The sequence below is a fragment of the Pinus tabuliformis genome, chromosome 3_1 (genome assembly GCF_031772625.1).
Source record: "Pinus tabuliformis cultivar Carrire ecotype Pingquan chromosome 3_1, CPIR1, whole genome shotgun sequence".
Lineage (NCBI taxonomy): Eukaryota > Viridiplantae > Streptophyta > Pinopsida > Pinales > Pinaceae > Pinus > Pinus tabuliformis.
Genome location: NC_142301.1, coordinates 892,711,655 through 892,728,673, shown reverse-complemented (window position 1 = coordinate 892,728,673; position 17,019 = coordinate 892,711,655). Strand labels below are relative to the sequence as shown.

The following is a 17,019-nucleotide window of genomic DNA, read 5'->3' as shown; positions in this document are numbered from 1 at the left end:
AGAGCAACAAAAGAAGTTGTTGATATTTGTGATATTTATTAAATTACATAGTAAAAAAATAATATTCAATTCCAGAACCACCCTCTTCTGCAGGGGTAAGGTGGCATCCAAACCTATCCTTCACTATCTTTCTGGGACCTATTCCCACAAATCTATACTCCAGCAACAGAGATAGATGACGCAGGGCACCAGCAGAAATAGAGACAAAGGCACCACCAGAACAACGACATAAATAAGTTAAGCACACCCAGTCCATCCCAACAATGGTTTTCCTTCTTTCTTAAAAAAGGGCCATTGAATAAAAATGTATTCTGGATTAGAAACAAAGACTTCATTTTTCTAAGCATTGCAATTTAAGTTAAGCACACCCAGTCCATCCCAACAAGGGTTTTCCTTCTTTCTTAAAAAAGGGCCATTGAATAAAAAAGTATTCTGGATTAGAAACAAAGACTTCATTTTTCTAAGCATTGCAATTTAAGCTGGGGTCCAAGATCACAACCAGAACTATTGTCAGTAGTCAAACACCTTGCATTGCAATTTAAGTTGGGGTCCAAGATCACAACCAGAACTATTGTCAGTAGTCAAACACCTTGCAAAATAACCATGGCTTCCCAAGACAAACCTAATATTTCCTCTTATACACTTTGAACTATTGATGGGTCTTGGTATCAACAAATTAACTTTTAGGAGCAGTCTAATTATTAGATAGTTTTTCCTTTTCCACTAGAATCTGACGTCACAATTTTTGGAAAAAACATGAATTTAAGTTGTTTGAAATGTGTCTGTGAGTGTATAAATAAATTCAGTGGCCTGAAAAACTCCTGGGGCACTTGATTTCTGCAGATTACACGACTGAAACTTAATATTCCAATAAATTCCTGCCAAATTTTAGTCAAAATTGACAGGAAAAATTGCCCGGAAAAGGGCAAAAACATCTAACATTTAGACTATAGCTATCCTTTATATCATTTGCAGTTATAAAGTAAAAAAATGATGTCACTATTATCCTCTTCAAAAGCATCAATAAGCAAATCGACATCAAAGTATTGAGCTGACCATTATCTCTCTTTTTACAACCCATTGATGAGAGATCGAGTCTACTGGGAGTGAAAGTTTTGACAAACTTTACTTAAATTTTTTTAGGCTACCATCTATACATAGAGCATGTATAATATTATTGGAAGTAAAAGCTTTGGGAAGTATTTTTCTCACATCCATATCTGTCTGCAAGGGTTTTTTTATAGATATAAGTGTAGTTGGGTTTCACTAAATCATCTAGGAAATGATATGAAGGACCAACTCAATTCTCTGTAAGTTTGAACATATGCATAACATCATAGACCTATGGCTTAAAAGTAGGCCTTTATCATCGTATTAAATGCCATAGGATTTAAATGTGATATATTTGAACCTTGTAACAAATCATATCTTAATTCTATTGCAGGCCTATGAACTAGTGCTATAAATCCACAGAAATGGCCATTGCATTAAAAAATTATCTAGTTTACAAGTGAAAACTTCATTTCTAGACATTTCACTTTAAAACTAGGTACAAGAGCAAAACTAAAGCTAACCTCAGTCGCTAGACAACTTGCAAAATGACCAAGGCTTCCCAATCCAAAGCTAGTGTGTCCTATAGTACAGTTCGTAGTATCGACGGGTCTGAACATGAGCAGATTATCCTTCATATCTTGTATAGTTAGAAAGTACAATAACTTTATCATTGTTGTGCTCTTTAAAAACTATTGGAAACTTGGATGTAACATGTTCTTAGAAAAACCTATTCTTAACTTAAAGATCCAAGTGGAAACATTAAGAACAGGAATCTATATTTCTAAATCTTTCCTAGAAGTTATAGTTGCTACCAATTTTCCCAACATTTTTGTAAGTTTTGCAAACAGGCTTGTTTTTCAACTGCAATTTAAAGCTAGAAATAAATTGCCAAAATCACCATGTTTCTTTAAGAGGACAAAATTTTATGATCATTGCTGATCTGTATTCCATTAATGGGAATCATATACCAAAATGATGTCATCTTTGATATGTTATTCACTCTCCAAACCATATCTTCCTTCAGAAACTTGAATAGTTTTATGAAATCAACACATGCTGAAAAAAATTCCTTGACCTTACAGAGAAAAATTTATACAATAGGACTACCCACAGAATACGATAGCAGAAAACCATCGATTACAGACTGAGTTTTGTTGCCAAACACCAACATCAAACAATGTAGCCCAAAACTAACAACAGTGAGCCATAAAACTCTCAATTTCGTCTTTGAAATGTCAAGGTAGAAGCTACCATTAAAACTCAATAAAACAATTCCCAAGATACCATACCCCATAGACCAAAACAAGACAATTGAACGAGATACCTGGAAAATCATAACCTTGGAGCCCCGATAAAGAAAGCACGACCATATTGTAATGGCAATTATCCATATTTTCATAAATATTTAGGATTTTATCTATAGTAATATGACGGTTATCGGTTCACAAACTATTGTCATTTCATGCGGACAAACATTTTCTTATTTGGGGTTTAGAGCTATGATAGCTTGTATAATTTACAAAAGATATGTATGATTATTGTTATTTGTGATTGATTCTTTCTTGAGCAGGGTTATCTTAAAATAAAATAAATTTAGAGCAATAACAACTTTAGTATGTGAATGATGCTTCTCAAGAGTAAGTTCATATTGGTGGTTGAGAGTTTTTGATAATAAAAAAATTGAAATAAAATTAAAAATTAAAAATTAATATATATTTTATTTTATTTTATTTTCTATGGCTCTTTTTTGGTTTTCAAAATATTTTTGATTGAATAAACATGTTTGCACATTTTAATGTTCATCATTAGAGAAGTATAAGTGAAAAAGAATATAAAATCATTGTGAGTATTAATTTTGTGGAATATTTCTATCATTGAGTTTAATTATTTCTTTAAGCTTATGAACAAAATTGCTAGGAGTCTTTGCTGGTTAGCCATACATGTTATGAGTTTACCAACGTTAATACATTATTTAGCTAAAAAAAATTATATTTATTTAGCTAAAAAAAATTATATTTATTTTCTTAAAAAGGGGTTAGTGTAATCTGAAATCACTTTCATTTATGGAACACGATTTTTTGTTAAATGTTTTTTAATGCCTTGTTAAAAGAGGTTTAAATAAGTTTTCATAGTTATCATGTTTTTTCTTTCATTTAAACCGATGATGTAAGGAGGGATGTGCAAGACCTTAATATTATATTGGGTCTTGGCATTATTCAATTGTTAAAGCTAAATCTCATGTAGGGGACGTGATACTAGTAAATTGTAATTTTTTTAACGGTGATTATGAATTCAAGTGTAAGAATAGGAGAGAAGAGTTTTTAACACCAATGGAACATTGTATTTGAAAGCATGATTAGACAAGTGGAAGATATATTCAGTATTGTTTTTTTTTTATTGTTGATGGCTTACTCAATTTAAGATTATAGAGGTCGGGAACAAAGTGCACTCTGAGTTGTCTTTAGTGTGATTTTTTGGAAGTTTTTCTAGTGGGTTTTTTAGCTCTAATTTCTATAAAATTGGGTAGGAATTTATTGAAATCATGGGTAACCCCTACACAATGGAAGTGCCCTAGGAGTTTTTCAGGCGTTGAATCAATATATACAATAAAAAAAACGAGTTTAAATAACACAATTCAAGATTTCACCTCAAATTTTTCCACCTTATTCTGGCACCAGAAAGTCCAAAAAATCACACTAAAGACAACTCCCTCAAATAATAATAAAGACTACCAAATTTACCATGACAATATAAATATTTTTAATATACATCATGGTTTTAAAAACATAATTAAAATTAACAATGGTATAATTTTCCTAAATATATTTAAATTATTAAAATATTTTAATATACATAAAAATAACTAAATATAATCTTCCTAAATATATTTAAATCATTAAAATATTTTAATATACATAAAATAAGTAAAACACAAACATAAATAAATATCTTTCCGTGAGAAATAAAATTCAAATACGTCACTAAAATATGCAGAAACCAATAAAATACACGAGACACATATGTGATTAGCTATAACAAAACTAACAAAGATCTTATCTTACTCTAACTAATTAAAATATAACACCAAGCTTTCACCGTATTAACTTTTCCTTTATTTTCACAACCTCTAAATACACGATCAACATCATAGTGGTGATGCCATTATTTGGCTTCTAAACACTTAACACTCGGTAGATAAGGCTTAACACGTGGTATGGTAGATATAAGTTTAAAATGTTTATATAAACTTTACATTTTTATATATAAAAATATGTTTATTTTAATTTTATTAAAATTTAGATTATATATATGTTTGGTATTTTTTTATATGTTTCAATTTAATATATATAATATTAATTTTATATATTTAACTAGAATGGTTTATCGTAAATATTAAATTTTTATATGCATATTAATTAAATTTAAATATATTCAGATGCAGGTGACAATCTAGTCATTTAAAATGATTAGATTGATGGGCAGCGAGAAGATGGGCCACATGACCCTCTGCTTTCCCTCCCATGTCAGTCTGATACGAATTCATGGCGGCCTACAAGCTTCATTAAATGGGTACTTTGGCTGAGATTTACCCATCATGCGCATATCAATGAATTCCACTCGCCATAATGTTGTTCTTCCCCCCCCCCCTGCTCCATTGCATTTGTCCGCCTCAGGCTGCTGAACCTGGAGCTGTTGCTGGTTGGTAAGTTGTGTAGACCTTGGTAATGGGCATCACTTCTCCCAAACTAGGCTATGCAATTTGACATCAACCCAACCTTCCCTTGCTCATCCTCTGTTCAATTCTTCAGCCAACTCCCCCACTAATAGCTCGGCTTTGCATTCTGCAATGGCATGCATTCATCACCGAATGCGAATTCGAAAAGGGGGATGTCGTGGTGGTAGAGTCTGCCCTCTTGCGACGCCTAGCCCTGAATCCGCCTCCACCTCCCCTTCCCCTGACATTCCCAACCCATATGGCTCCTTCTCTGGCAGGTATCCTGATACCTGCAGTGGTCGTGGACGCGCACAACTTCAAGGCGCTAGCCGAAAAGATGTTCCTGTCCACACCGCAAATTTTCCTCTCCCCCCTCACCCTGCTCCCCACTTGACCCAATTTCGCTTCCGCAACACCCTGAAGAGACCTGTCATTACAGCCACTATCACCATCGTTTTCTCTGAAGAAAATGATTCTCAGGATGCTCCGTTGGGAACACTGGAGCGCAGCAACGGGATGCTCACAGGCTCAGGAGCGACCTTATTTAGGCAAGCAACTGATGGATGAGGAGATGGTCATCCTGCATGGCAAGGCATTGGGTGGCGGTCAGCATGTAGTGGAAGGAAAATCTGGAGACATGCAAACACCTGGTGGCAGAATGGTTGACAGATCAGTTCCACATGCAGCTACTGGCAGCTCTAGTGGCATTCAACCTGCTCGTGGACCTCAAACCAGCGTGTCGGAGGAGGAGGATGATTGGTATAAGTATGTGTTCCTCATCGAAAAGGAGCCCGCCCCGAACGACCTCAAGTGATGACACTTGGCAGCCAGGTATCACCCTTATGCCAACTGGGTATTTCTTTTACTGACTGGCTCTTTTCTGAAATGGTTGAACTGATTAAACTTTCCTGGGTTTTTTGCCATGTTTTTATATTTCCTGTTTTTAAGACTGATAACCCATATGTGGGTATTTTTTCCTTCGTGGATTGGTTTCCCCATCGATGGGGCAGTCAAGTTATTTTTTGACAGATGATGTTCAGTACTGCTGAGGCCTGTGCCTCAATCTAAACATATTTTGTTTCATATTAATAGAATAGAATTACTTAGAAAGAAAATAAAAAATTAAATATGAAGTTTACAACATAATAGTTATTAAGGTAGTCAGATAACTTAAATTCTTGATAAACACTTATAAGCATCAATTCATAACAAGCATCAAATCAATTACTTCATTATGCATCTCACGTTGAAAAAAATAAAATAAAATAAAATTATAATTTTATTTTAAATTATTATTATTACTATTTTTTTTGTTAGCTTGACCCACTAGGATTTGAACCTTAAATTTTATGGTTTACATGATACTTCATAACATGGTGATTTCCAATTAAACTGTCTCTTGTGAACAAATTATTATCATTACTATTAATTATAAAAATAATTAATATTGAATTTTATGATTTACATGATACTTAATAATATGGCCATCTCTAATTAAACTGTCTCTTGTGAAAAAATTATTATCATTACTATTAATTATAAAAAGAATTAATATATAAGTTAAACATATATACATTTAGAATAAGGAACAAAATTCTTAACTATGGAGATTTACCATGTAGATTCTTAATATGAAAATAGGTTTTATTACATATTACAATGCTATGGACCAATATCATGACTTATCAATACCCATGCCCAAAAAAACCATAATTCATTTCAAATGACACTTGTTCAAATGACATTTTCTTTCTAATTAATCAATTTAGTTAAAACAACAAAAAAAGCATAACTACTTTGGAGATGAATCTCATCCTTTGAATTGTGTATATTAATATAAATATTCTAGAATAGTCTATGAAGGTTAAATTCCTACCATCCAGCTAATAATTATTGATAATTAAAATAAAATTTTATAATCCTTATTCCAAAATAGACATACCCATGGCCATTATTAATTTAAATCATTAGTTAATATATGTGTATAGGATTTTCATAAAAAAAATTGTAATTTTATAAAAAAAAAAATTGACAATATAACAATAACTACTTTTTCCGCTAACTAAAATATAGTGTCTCTCAATACAATTATTTATTTTTAAAAATATAAATCAATTAAAAAAATAGAATTTTGAATTTAAAATCTAATATATAAATATTTCCAAAATATCGTATTTAATTATTTATTTTAAATATAATTTATTTAAAAAAAATATAAAAGCAATTTAAAATATATTTATTTATTTTATTTATTTTTGTGTTTAGATTATGTTTAGGATTGGACTAAAATCTTTATTGGATGAAAGAAGAAAGATTAATTTACAATGGAATATTATCACCAAAATTATGTGAGACTTGGTGACATCTTTTAAGATAGTTGAATTCCCTAATGTGACTTCCATCATAGACTTATCATAAACCGTGTTTGGTGACACCCTAAAATAGTTTAATTCCCCAAAATAACTTCCATCATCAACTCTCACTATAAAATATAAACCCCAAAAATGATAAAAACTAAACCCACTCAAATTATTTAAAATATATTTATATTATATCACTCAAAATATCATAAATAAAATTTTATTATTTTTATTTATTATTTTTTTAACCATATAAATAAGTAAAAAATAAATAAAATTTAAAGTTCAATACGGAAATGTTTTTTTCTCTTTATAATATAAATAATATAAAAACAATTTCCGATAATTTTGATTCACTTCATCGTAAATTTCATATACTATGTTAACGAGATTCTCTCATTACTCACGTAAATTGGAAACATTTCAAGTATCTTATATCAGCACAATTTTGACAGCTATATTGTTTTACCAAATAATAATTCTGTTAAGAAATAATAATTAATCAATTAATCAATTCCTTTATGTTAGTTTGACAACGATTTAGTAAATTTAGGTATAGACAGTTTTGCAACGAATAAGTTTGTAACGAATAATTAGTTATGTAAATATAAAATTATCATTTTGCCTATGAAATGTAAGGCAAAGAAACTCATTGTTGAATGAAAAAGTCTGATCCAGAATTCAGTTTCATATTTCGGTTTCTTGTCTTGTTGATTCTCTGTTTCTTTTTCCTTCATTTGTTCAAGAAGTGGTATCGGAGCTCCAAGGGCGTGAAAGGCTGTCTGTCTGTTGTGAATAAAGCGGCTGTACCACCTGCGTGACTGTGTCAAGCGTGAAGAGCCAGAAGAGCGGCTGTGTAGTTGCTGCCTACGTGGTCGGCTTCAGAACCTGCGTGTGGAGACCAAAACATTTCCTTTTTTCAGCCTGTCTGAGGTTTGCCAAAATCTGCCAACCTGCGTGAGAGGGTAGATCTGAGATTTGCCAGAATCTGCGCTGTTTGCCAGAATTTGTCTGCGTGTTGGTGTTGGCTGCCAGAATTAAATCTTTTGCTCTGCGTGCCGCTGCCCAGGACCGCTGCCTCTATTCTATGTGTTGGCTGCCAGAATTAAATCTTCTGCTCTGCGTGCCGCTGCCCAGGACCGCTGCCTCTATTCTGTGTGTTGGCTGCCAAAATTAAATCTTCTGCTCTGCGTGCCGCTGCCCAGGACCACTGCCTCTATTCTGCGTGTTGGCTGCTAGAATTAAGTCTTCTGCGAATCCGGGAGAAAGTCTGAAACCCTAGGAAGGAGGAAAAATGGCCAAGATGTCAAATGCAAGATTCAAGGTGGAGAAATTCACCGGAAAGAGCAATTTTGCTCTTTGGAAACTGAAGGTTAAGGATCTGCTTGTGCAACAAGGGTTGCACAAGGCATTGGATGGGGTAACTAAGAAACCTACAACCATGACTACTTCAGACTGGGAGGACTTGGATGCCCGTGGTCTTAGTACCATCCGGTTATGCCTAGCGGATGAAGTTCTCTTCAACATTGTTGAAGAGACTACGGCGTAAGGATTGTGGGAAAAACTTGAAAATCTCTATATGACAAAATCATTAACCAACAGAATTTATCTGAAACGACAGTTATACAGTCTTCGAATGAAAGAAGGTTCAAACGTTGCAGAACATTTGAATGTTTTTAATACACTAATATGTCAATTAACAGATATGGAAGTCAAGATACATGAAGAAGATAAAGCCATAACCTTGCTGTGTTCTCTGCCTGAATCATGGGATCACTTCGTAACTTCAATCAGCTTCAGCTCTGCTGATTCTTTAAAGTTTGAATCAGTCGTGGGAGCTCTTCTGTCTGAAGAAGTACGAAGGAAATCCAGCATTTGTCAATTAACAGATATGGAAGTCAAGATACAGGAAGAAGATAAAGCCATAACCTTGCTGTGTTCTCTACCTGAATCATGGGATCACTTCGTAACTTCAATCAGCTTCAGCTCTGCTGATTCTTTGAAGTTTGAATCAGTCGTGGGAGCTCTTCTGTCTGAAGAAGTACGAAGGAAATCCAGCACTGAAACAGCTGCATCAGAAGCCATGGTCGCTAGAGGACGCTCAAAGGAAAGAGGAGAAAAACCAAGGGGGTCTTCCCGGTCGAAATCGAAGGGCAAGAAGTGTAAGGCAAAATGTTGGAACTGCGGTAAAGTTGGACACTTGAAGGACTATTCGAAACGGAAGGAATCTGAAAACCCAAAGAACGAAGCGAATCAGGCTGATTCAGGTATGGTAGACGAAGTATTAGCTGCTGAAGAATTGTGTATGATAGATGAAACTTCACCTGAATGTAATGTCTCTCAGAGTTTTGATAGCTGGCTGTTAGACTCTGGTGCTTCGCATCACATGTGCCCACATAGAAATTGGTTTACTTCGTATGAAAATGTAAACGATAGTTCTGTGTTTATGGGTAACAATATGTCATGTCAGACTGTTGGGATGGGAGATATCAGGATTAAGATGTATGATAACACAGTTAGAAAATTAACTAGTGTTAGACATGTACCTGATTTGAAGAAAAATTTAATCTCTTTGGGAGTGTTGGATTCAGATGGTTATAAGTTTACAGGCCAGGATGGCGTCTTGAAAGTCTTCAAAGGTGCTCTTATGGTTATGAAGGCAGAAAAGGTCAGAAATCTTTACAGGTTAAAAGGAAGTACTCAGGTCGGTGAAGCAGCGGTTGTGTTAGAAAAGGAAGAAGCAGGTACTCATCTGTGGCATCAGCGTTTGGGTCATATTAGCGAGAAAGGTCTTCACATACTGATGAAACGTAAATCTCTTCCCAGTCTGAAATCCTTGAATTTAGATTTCTGTAAACATTGTGTGTACGGAAAACAGTGTAAACAAAGATTTAAAGTTGGCAATCATAATAGTAAAGATGTTTTAGACTACATTCATTCTGATCTGTGGGGGCCTTCCCCTATTATGTCATATGGAGGTGCATTGTATTTTTTAACGTTCATTGATGATTACTCTCGTAGAGTTTGGGTCTATTTGCTAAAAAGGAAAGCTGATGTATTCAATGTCTTTAAACAATTTAAAATAATGGTAGAGAAAAGAACATGCAAATCTATTAAATGTCTAAGAACTGACAATGGTGGTGAGTTCACTTCTGTTGAATTTGAACAATACTGTAAGGATGAGGGCATTGTTAGACACAAAACTGCTGTCTATACTCCTCAGCAAAATGGTGTTGCTGAGCGTATGAATCGGACTCTTATGGAAAGAGCCAGAAGCATGATCAGCAATGCTAACTTGCAAAAGGAGTTGTGGGCAGAAGCAGTATCTACTGCTTGTTATTTAGTTAACAGATCACCTTCAGTAGCAATTGATTGTAAAATTCCTGAAGAAGTTTGGACAGGTCAGTCTTGTGAGTATTCTCACTTGAGGATATTTCGCTGTAATGCTTATTCTCTTATTCCGAAAAATCATCGTTCAAAATTAGATCCAAAGTCGAAATGTTATGTCTTTGTTGGCTATGACTATGCAGTGAAAGGATATAGGTTGTGGGATCCTACATTGCGGAAGATAGTCATTAGTAGAGATGTAACATTTGATGAATCCTCTTTGTTAAAATCAAATGTTGAAAGAATTGAACAGGAATAGGTATCGCCGAGTCAACGAGTTCAGTTGGAGGCTAGATCTTTCGGCGACAGTCGAAAGGAAGGAGAGACTTCTGGAGACAAAGGTGTTGAAGACACAAAGGAAGCCGTTGAAGCTTCTGAACCAGTGCAAGTTTCTGAACCAGTTCAGCAACCAGTCGCTCTGAGAAGGTCTACAAGGGAAAGGAAAACTCCCAAAAGGTATGAAGATTCTGCTTCATCTGTTGCTTTGGTTACTGAAGATGGAGAACCTTCGTGTTATCAGGAAGCAGTAGATGATACTGATAGCGAGAAATGGAAAATGGCTATGGAAGAAGAAATGAACTCGTTAGCCACGAACTATACCTGGGATCTTGTAGAGCTTCCTGAAGGAAGAAGTGTTGTTGGATGTAAATGGGTCTTCAAGCTGAAACGGAAAGTTGATGGTAGTATTAAAAGGTATAAGGCACGACTGGTAGCGAAAGGGTATTCTCAGGTTGAAGGTATAGACTTTCATGAGATTTTTTCTCCAGTTGTAAAACTTGTTTCTATACATACTGTGTTGGCACTAACTGCATTGCTTAATCTTGAGTTAGAACAGTTAGATGTTAAAACAACTTTTCTACATGGTGATTTGAATGAAGAGATATATATGGAACAACCAGAAGGTTTTGTACGAGGTCGCAGCAGAAGATTAGTTTGCAAGCTCTGAAAATCATTGTATGGTCTGAGGCAGTCTCCCAGACAATGGTACAAGAAGTTTGATTCCTTCATGGTGAGCCAGAACTTTATAAGAAGTGAGTATGATCATTGTGTGTACTTCAAAAGTTTCAATGACATGTTCATTATCTTAGCTTTGTATGTTGACGATATGCTTATTGCAAGAAAAAGCATGGAAGAGATCAACAGGTTAAAGGCTCAACTCTCTAGGACGTTTGATATGAAGGATCTTGGAGCAGCAAAACATATCTTGGGCATGGAGATACACAGAGACAGGAAAAATGGTAAGCTTTGGTTGTCACAGCAGAAGTATGTGGAGAAGGTACTTGAAAAGTTCTCTATGAATAATGTGAAACCTGTTAATGTTCCTTTAGCTTCCCATTTTAAGCTTTCTTCGGTTTTGAGTCCTAGAGCTGATGAAGAAAAGCAGTATATGTCTCATGTACCATATGCAAACGCTGTAGGCAACTTAATGTATGCGATGGTATCTACAAGACCTAACATTTCACATGTAGTTGGAGTTGTCAGCAGGTTCATGGAAAATCCAGGTAAAGAACATTGGCAAGCAGTGAAATGGGTGCTTCGATATCTAAGAGGCACAAGTGACCATTGCATCGTCTTTAATGGTAGTGAAGGATCAGTTTGCGGATATGTAGATGCTGACTATGCAGGTGATTTGGACAAAAGAAGATGTACTACAGGTTATGTCTTTACTCTTGCAGGTGGAGCAATTAGTTGGATGTCAAAGCTTCAAGAAACAGTTGTGTTGTCCACTACCGAAGCTGAATATATAGCTGCTTCAGATGCCAGTAAAGAAGCAATCTGGTTAAAGGGTTTGCTCGATGAGCTTGGAAGGACGCAAGAGAAAGTGAATGTACTTTGTGATAGTCAAAGCGCTATTCACTTGGCTACAAACCCTGCCTATCATAGCAGAACCAAGCACATTGATGTAAGGTATCATTTTCTGAGACATGTGATCGCATCGCATCTTATGGAGGTGAGTTTCTTAAAGTAATTCTAAATACTATGGATGACAAATGAAAATTCATATCAGAATAAGAACATACGTAAGTCATGGAACTTTTATTTCTTTTCTTCTCGCTTCCTGTTACCATAAAGAAAACCCAATTTCTTTTTCGCATTTCAATTTCTTTTTGGCATCTATGTTGAAATTAGTCATGACTTTTATTTCTTCTCGCTTCCTGTTACCATAAAGAAAACCCAATTTCTTTTTTGCATCTATGTTGAAATTAGTCTTTTATGAAATCTGTAAGGAACGGCACGATTTATAGATATTATCTATAGACAGATCATTGCCATTTTTTCATACTATGCATGACAAATGAAAATTCATATCAGAATAAGAACATACAGAAGTCATGGAACTTTTATTTCTTCTCGCTTCCTGTTACCATAAAGAAAACCCAATTTCTTTTTCGCATTTCAATTTCTTTCTGGAATCTATGTTGAAATTAGTCATGACTTTTTTTTCTTCTCGCTTCCTGTTACCACAAGGAAAACCCAATTTCATTTTTGCATCTATGTTGAAATTAGTATTTTATGAAATCTGTAAGGAACGGCACGATTTATTTTATCTATAGACAGATCATTGCCATTTTCTCAGTTTGGGGATAAAATTGATTTGGAAAATTGTGCTATATTTATTTTGAAATTTTACTTGCACAGAATTTGTCATATTAAATTTTAAAAAATGATACTGTTCCTACGTACTGGGAGATGTTTTTTTAAGTTCGTGCTGGCTCACTAATTTTCTTCTTTTTAAATCATGCACACATATGGAGATGAGCTTTTAGATTGTTATGAAAAGAAGCATTGGAATAGGAAAAAGTCCATGAATTTTTTTACTGCACGTGAATACCAAGTTACGCGGTTGATGTTAGTTTAGGTTATAAATCTAGCGTTGGAGTAGGAAAGAGTTTATGGAAATTTAATTGAATTTTTTTACCGCACCTGAATACCAAGTCACGCGGTTGACGTTAGTTTAGGTTATAAAACGAGCGTTGGACTAGGAAAGAGTTTATGGAAATTTAATTAATAATTATCGCTCCATTTTTTTAACTACTGCCCATATTTTTTTTTCCAAAAAGCGAACCGTCTTCACGATTTAGGTTTTTTCCTTTTCGCTAATTCCAGATATTTTTATTCTTTGTTGGAGGTTGTTTTTAGGAAAATAAATTTGGTTTCTACCATATAAATGATTTAAACATAGTCGATTTTTCTACATACATAAAAATCGTAGCTATCTTTAAAAAAATAATTGATAGGTGAAACTTAGTTGAGTATTCATAATAGAGAATTTATCATAAAATATTATGTTATTAGGTTTTAGATGTTTCTATAAATAATTATAATTTTTAAATTAATTATAAATTAAATTAAAAAAAATTATATATCAAATTTGTAATATAAATTCTATAAATATTTCCATAAATAATTATAATTTTTTAGATTAACTATATATATATATATATATATATATATATATATATATCAAATTTGTAATATAAACTCTATAAATTTAGATTGTTTTTCATGCATTCAAAAAAAATCGTAATTCTCAAATTGGATAAGAGTGATATAAAGATATATAAAAGTAGGTAGGAATAGTTTAAAAAAATTGTAGTTATTTCTCAAATTGGATAGGAGTGGTTTAAAGATATATAAAAGTAGGTAGGAATAGTTTAAAGATCCATTAGATAAACTTTAAAATTTTGCATAAATTTTTCAATATATTAATTTGAATTTTACAATAATATTTTTAATAAAAAAGTTGATATATTGATTTTAATTTGATATTATTTTTTAACTTTTTAATATTAATACTTTAAATATATATTATTTTTTTGTTTGTGAAGTTATGTGACTTTTGAGATGATTGTATGTTGAATCTTTAGTTTGAGAAAGTGCGAAGGAAGGATCTATGAAACTATGATGCAAAGACATCTAAGACGTCAAAATATCTCGTATGGAATTTTGAACTAGTGAGCTTCACATCACAAAGTGTCTTAACAATACACCAGTTGTAATGACCCCGTAAAAACTTGTAATTATAAAAGTTACCATGGTAGAAATTAGTGTGAACTGCTAACTACTATTGTTAAAAGATATTATTTTTATTTATAAAATGAAAGATATTTTGGATATATGCTGGCAGTCTCCTAAGGGAGGATTGGAAAAAGAAACAGTTATAGAAACTGAAAAGGAAACTAACCCTCAGCCAGGAAAAGTCCTGGGAGGAAAAACCCCTGGTCTGTTGGGACAGAGGGGGGGAGGAAAAATTCTGTGTGACAGAAGAAAAAAAAAACAAGAGAAAAGGGTTACGTCTGGTAAGGACCAGATAACCTAGGCACTGAGGTGCTTGAGTCTTGCTGAGGGTTGTAGGCCTGCAGGACAGCTCGGGGGGAGAATCCAATGAATTGATGGATCTCATGGCTGGGTGGATAAGAGCAATTATATGACTACAGGTGAACGTCTGGAGCATTAACTTCTGTAGCTGGCGAACCAGGTACGAACTGAACACCAGATTTAGTTCTCCTTATTCTGTGTATTGGAAAGTTTAAGAGAAAATGAAAACCAGTTCTCTGTTGCTTATAAAGGCAAAAGTATAACTCAGATTTAGTTTTCCTTATTCTGTGTTCTGGAAAGTTTAAGAGAAAATGAAAAAACCAGTTCTCTGTTGCTTAAAAAGGCAAAAGTATAATTACTGTTAGTAACCAGTACGAAGAGCATTTTAGTACTAGCTATTAAGCAAGAAAATAGAGACTATCCGCTGTAAGCGTTACAAGTGAATGTAGGAGAACTGATACATGTTATAAGTGCAGAAATTAGTGCTTACAGACTATCTGATATAAACGTAAACATTGCAAGTTAGGTGTATGAGAACCAATGCTTATTAATGGAATAGAAATTAATGCATGCATCTGTGTAAAAGCTGAGAACGTGCTTTATTCATAGAAATTATTCCAGTTCGGGAAGATAGTAACTGTGTGAATGAAAATGCATGAGATAAGTACACATCAAACTGTGCAACAGCGGAGAACTCGCTGCACAACGATAACAGTGGATTATCCGGAAGACCAATGAATCCGTGCGATTCTAAAAATAACAAGAACAAAGAATTATCATGAGAAGAAGTACCATTATCATAACATTATAATCAAAGCTTGTAACCGAAGATCATAAGACTACATGCCATTGCATTCGAAAACAAAAATGAACCCTCAACTGTATGCCACCGTCTGAGCGCATTTGCTTCAGAGTGCGGGTTGGTACTAATATCCATAGGGCAACATGATGTTCCCGGATAAAGAACCCACAGTGGTGACAGCCATGCGGCCGCTGTTCTAACAGACAAAGTCCGTTGAGCCGTTACAGGACTGTGACAATAAACCCTAATCAAAACATTGTCAAGCGGTGGACTCCATCGAGCTCCAACGTGTCTGAGATATGATGCAATGCGCATAGAAATACACGGGATTGATGCCAAGATCTGTAAGCATTTAATTATACAAATCATATTCAATAGAAAAACATATGACTCTGTATTAACCGAAAAACACTGAGTATCAAACTGTACAATAATCAAGAACCCTGAGGGCTCGTTCTCTTACAAATTACAGACATCAACTTATGATTCAATGTTAACATTCCCAAACAGTATGAGAAGATAGAAGGAGATGACGGCCTGTGAACCGTGAGTCGAAAAGGTTCCAGTCATGGGAAAGTGGTCCATTTAACAAATAAATACATACAAGCAACTTGGCATGAAGCCCAAACAACCATTTCACATAAAGTAGAGACCATGAGAACGCAGGTGCCGGCAAGAAAGGGCCGACCGCGTTTCGAGCCAGGGTTTGCACAAGAGAATAACCCTGAAGCAGTTAAGGAAAAAACCTCTGTAAGGGTCTCCTTCATCTATTAGCATCAACTCTACATAATACTCAAGGAAAAACTCTCACCCTTCAACGGAAAAGCCAATTCGTGCTAAAGTTATGGTGGGTAAATACCTGGAGAAGCCGCGGCCATCTATTCTCTGTTGAATAGCTCGGACTTGTAGCAAATCCCTAACACGATGCAGCAATTCCCTAACACAGTGAAAGCGGAGGATTAGTTTGAGTAACAGAGCTAATGAACTGGTATTGAACGCGGAATACTAAGAAAGCTACTTATAAAACCCAATCAGTAGTGGAAGAGTACCGTAGCCGGCGGTCTGTGGTTATGAAGATACCTGAATGGAGCGCTGCAGAACTGATAGCTGCAGCAAAGGGGTCACCGCCGAGCTGAACAGCTTTCACCTCCGAGAACATGTGCAAATGGACAACGAAAAAATAGCTTAGCGGCATATAAACCACCGGGAAACCCTTGGATGGATCCGGACCCTCGGATCTCATCTTACCATCCACACCGTTCATTAGTTGGCGCGCAAACCCTAGCACTTTATCCAAGGTATCACGTGGCCTCAGCACGGTAGATTGCCACCTGGTGCGGGTAGGTGAGGTAAGGAGGATTCCGTGCATCAGCTGGCACCGA

The 17,019-nt window shown here is 34.7% G+C and overlaps 1 long non-coding RNA gene across 1 annotated transcript; it reads right to left on the bottom strand.

Annotated features, from left to right (window-relative positions):
- Positions 1–16,070: 16,070 nt before the first annotated feature.
- LOC149190498 (uncharacterized) lies at positions 16,071–16,794 on the bottom strand. Its single transcript, XR_016256495.1, has 3 exons — positions 16,718–16,794; positions 16,497–16,574; positions 16,071–16,361 (listed from the first exon to the last, which is right to left on the bottom strand). It is a non-coding gene; the product is annotated as an uncharacterized LOC149190498 (long non-coding RNA).
- Between the last annotated feature and the right edge of the window lie 225 nt (positions 16,795–17,019).